We start from the raw sequence: 4,461 nt of genomic DNA on the forward strand, positions 1-4,461 counted from the left end.
ACACCCTAACCTCTGCTTAGGTTCCAATTGTGGGGTGTTTAAGGGAAGCAGAAGAAGGCAGGAATGGGTGATGGGACTGGTTGTTCATCCTGCATCAAAGCAGAGTGTGGATAATTGGCAATTATGCTCTGGGCTGTGGGACCCCAATATTATGGGGGAGGGAAGAAACTTGGCATTCCTTTCTTCCATTCCCTCCATCCCCAAGAAGGTCTGGCAAACACACTATAAAAATGGACCCCCCACCCAGTGAAGCAGGTAGGCATGGATGACTGGGGACATGAATGAGGATGGACTAACCAAGCCAACCAGGCTTGAGGCTGTGTGCCTCTTAGTGCCCACTTAGGATGGCACTGTGCTGGTTAAGCTGGGAAACCAGCAATGGATGGGTGGGTCCCACAGACTCTACCACACTCCCACAGCCCAGCCACATCAAGCCGGCTGCCTGAGGCGCTGCTTCACAGACAGGTAAACTAAGGAGAAAAAACTCTGTGTGATCCATTCTTGAGACTGTGCTTGGGAAGTTGCTTACGATGCACTATTAGTGAAGGTGGGGAAAAGATTAAAATGCAGTGTATGGAGATGTGTGTATGTGTGTGTGCATTGGTGTGTGCGTTTGTAACACATATAATCTCCATAAAAGACTCAAAAGGAATATGCCAAAAAATCAGCAATAATTTGAACTTTAAAGCAAGATCTCAGAGAAATCCACCCTAGCCAGTTTGGCTCCGTGGATCAAGAGTCGGCCCTCGGACTGAAGGTTCCAGGTTCGATTCTGGTCAAGGGCATATACCTTGGTTGCAAGCTCATCCCTGGCCCTGGTCAAGGAGAGAGGCAACCAATCGATGTGTCTCACATCAATGTTTCTCTCTGTGTGTCTCTTCCCCTTCCTTCTACTCTCTCTAAAAATCAATGCAAAAATATCCTCGGGTGAGGATTAACAACAACAACAAAAATCTCAGAGAAATCCAAATCCTGGAAAAAGAATACAACCATTCTGAAGGGTAAGAGTTAATAAACAAACTAATCAAAACCCCATAAAATTCCCTTCAGTTTTAGCCAGAAAAAAAAAATCAAAGCAATCATCCTAACAGCACTGACCTAAATAACACTGTCTGTTCGAGTTCTTTTTGTCTCACTCAGGAGGCACTGCTGATTTGTGGAGTTAGGTTCTTGGTTTCCATGGGATCCTTAAGAATGCTTCTGGCAGTGTCTGAAGAAGACAGTAGGGTAGTGAAAGTTGCAACTCCAGAGTCTTACAATTTCTATTTTTGTTTCTCCTTTACACAGAAAGCTGATACTCTGGGTTGTCTTTCCCTTTGAATTGCAATGCTCAAAAAGAAGAAAACAAAGAAAAGTTTGCCGCTAAACATATGGAAATGACCTTGGAGAAGTTAGGCCAGTCATTATCTGCTTTTAACTTGCTCCTGGAAGGATTTTTCAGAGCAGCAAATTATTTGCAGCATCGTAAACAGCCTGTGAGGACAGGAATTACACAGTTAAGTGGCAACATCCTACTAGCTATAATTAAAATGGCACTTTCTTTTCCTGCCCAGGGGAACCAAAGATATTCATAACTGCAATGACTGAATAACATTGCTAATTAGAATAGTACGCCTTAAATACTAGAATAAATAGAAAATGTTATTTATAAATTTCACCAACCCTATGTAGTCTATAGTATTATTCATTCAATTTTACAGATGAGGAAACAGGCTTATGGGGATTAAATAGCTTTCCCAAAGCCACACAAATCAAGGTGGCCTGACAGGGAAGCCCATGCTCCTAATCTGGATATATGGCCTTACCACAGCCAGCTGTCAGAAGCCAACCAACAAAGGCCTTAAATTGTCAGGTCACCTCTTATTCCCACTCCAGTGTGTGTACATTTGTGTGTGCGTTTGTATCATCCCGATCCCCACCCTCCACCATCTCCACTACTGTCTGCTACACACCGACAGCAATGGCCAGGGCAAGTCTAGAGCTATTGAAGTTTGATTCTGCGGAGGTCAGATGGTCTGAGGTCAGAAAATAGGTACTTAAAAAAAAGAATTTGTATGTAGAACAAGATTTTAAATAAGACAGGAAGAACTTACTCTTTAAAGTAACACCATAGCCCTAGCGGGTTTGGCTCAGTGGATAGAGCCTCGGCCTGCAGACTGAAAGGTCCCAGTTTCGATTTCAGTCAAGGGCACATGCCTGGGTTGCGGGCTTGACCCCCAATAGGGGGCGTGCAGGAGGCAGCTGATCAATGATTCTCATCATTGATGTTTCTATGTCTCTCTCCCTTCCTCTCTGAAATCAATAAAAATATATTTTAAAAATAAAGTAACACCATAATTTAAAAAATGGGCAAAGGACCTAAATAGACATTTCTCCAAAGAAGACATGCAGAGATTGCCAATAGACATATGACAAGATTCTCAATGTCACTAATCATCAGAGAAAAGCAAATTAAAACCACAATGAGATATCACCTCACACCTGTCAGGATGATTATCATCAATAAATAAACAAACAACAAGTGCTGATGAGGATGTGGAGAAAAGGGAATCCTTGTGCACTGTTGGTAGGAATGCAGATTGGTGCCACCAGTATGGAAAACAGTATGGACATTCCTCAAAAAATTAAAAATGGCCCTGACCGGTTTGGCTCAGTAGATAGAGTGTCGGCCTGCGGACTGAAAGGTCCCAGGTTCAATTCCGGTCAAGGGCATGTACCTTGGTTGCGGGCACAACCCCAGTAGGGGGTGTGCAGGAGGCAGCTGATCGATGTTTCTCTCTCATCGATGTTTCTAACTCTCTATTCCTCTGCCTTCCTCTCTGTAAAAAAATCAATAAAATATATTTTTTAAAAATTAAAAATGGAACTGCCTTATGACTCAGCAATGGATTTCTGGGTATATACTTGAAGAAACCCAAAGTACTCATTTGAAAAGACATATGCACCCCTATGTTCATAGCAGCACTATCTACAATAGCTAAGATATGGAAGCAACCCAAGTGCCCATCAGTAGATAAGTGGATAAAGAAGTGTAGTACATACACACAATAGAATATTATTTGGCCATAGAAAAGGATTGATACCTTACCATATAACAACATGGAGGGACCTACAGGGTATTATGCTGAGTGAAATAAATCAGAGAAAGATAAATACCGTATGATTTTGCTTACATGTGGAAACTAAAGAACAAAAGAAATGCACAAATAAGGTTGAAACAGAATCATAGATGCAGAGAACAAACTGATGGCTGCCAGATGAGAGGGAGGGAGGGGATCACTTTGTAATTTATATCATTGTCTGACCACTATGCTGCACACTGAAACTAATATAAAACAATATTGAATGCTAAGTAAAAAAATAAATAGAAAAAATTAATAAAGTAATACCATAAATAATTCATTCACAAGGCAAGAATTGTGGGTGTGGGTGTGCGTATGTGCACGGGTGTGTGCTCATATGCATGTGTATTTGGACAAATTTTGATTTCTTTTTTTTTTTTTTTTTGGATTCAAAACAATGACTTCATTTATTTCAGAAGTGTGAAGACTCAAAGCAAACCCGGAAAGGTACACAGGGGGGGAAACTGGCATCTGTAAGACTGAGGGCACGACATCAGGAGGGGGCACTGAGTGGCCACCAGCGCATTTTTGGGAAAGAAGAAGGGGGGCAGCTGGGGAAGAGAACCAGGATCATTTGCAGGAGTGTGGGGCGTGAAGACCGACAGCTAGTCCCTGTGCTGGCCAACACCATACAACACTGCCAGCGCCAGTGCTTTTCAGCACAGACTTGCACTCTCCCTAAAGTGCAGCATCAGGACGCTTTCAGCTGCGTTCATCAAACCTGCCGGGGGCATGGTGGTGGCCGGTGGCGCGGAGAATACACACGGGGGGGCGGGGCAGGTCATGCTTGCCCATACACAGGCAAACACATGAGCGTCCTCCAACCTACAGGAACGCACACAGGTGAAGCAATAGGGCGGGACCGGTGGTTCCCTTTTTCACAGTGGGTTCCACCACGTAATCCATGCACGCTGCAGTGCCTGGAAAGGGGTGCTCTCAACTTCCCAGATTGAAGTCACACGCCTGGGGAAGAAATTGCCGAACACAGAATGACAGTCAGGCCCATAAAAATTTACTTCAGCTCCAAGAAAACCCCAAAAGCCCCAGGGCCAGGCCAATACTTCAGAATGAAGTGGGTAGTCGCAAGGAGAATGGGGGTGGGGCAAAAGGTTGCATTGGGCAGCAACCAGCAGCGCTAATTCATGTGATGACAGGAATGAATCCGAGTGGCAGGACGGATGGCCATAGCCATAAAAGACCCTAACGTCCACTTTTTGATACTTGTTTCCGCCGGCGGATGCGCACCTGAGTTGCGACCTTTCAGCCATAGGTTGCATCCACCTGAGAGGGGTCGGGGGGGTGGCGCCAGAAAGATGGTGGATGGGGGCTCTGGCGGCGG

The sequence above is a fragment of the Myotis lucifugus genome, unplaced genomic scaffold, assembly GCF_000147115.1.
Source record: "Myotis lucifugus unplaced genomic scaffold, Myoluc2.0 scaffold_12, whole genome shotgun sequence".
In the NCBI taxonomy this organism is placed as follows: Eukaryota; Metazoa; Chordata; class Mammalia; order Chiroptera; family Vespertilionidae; genus Myotis; species Myotis lucifugus.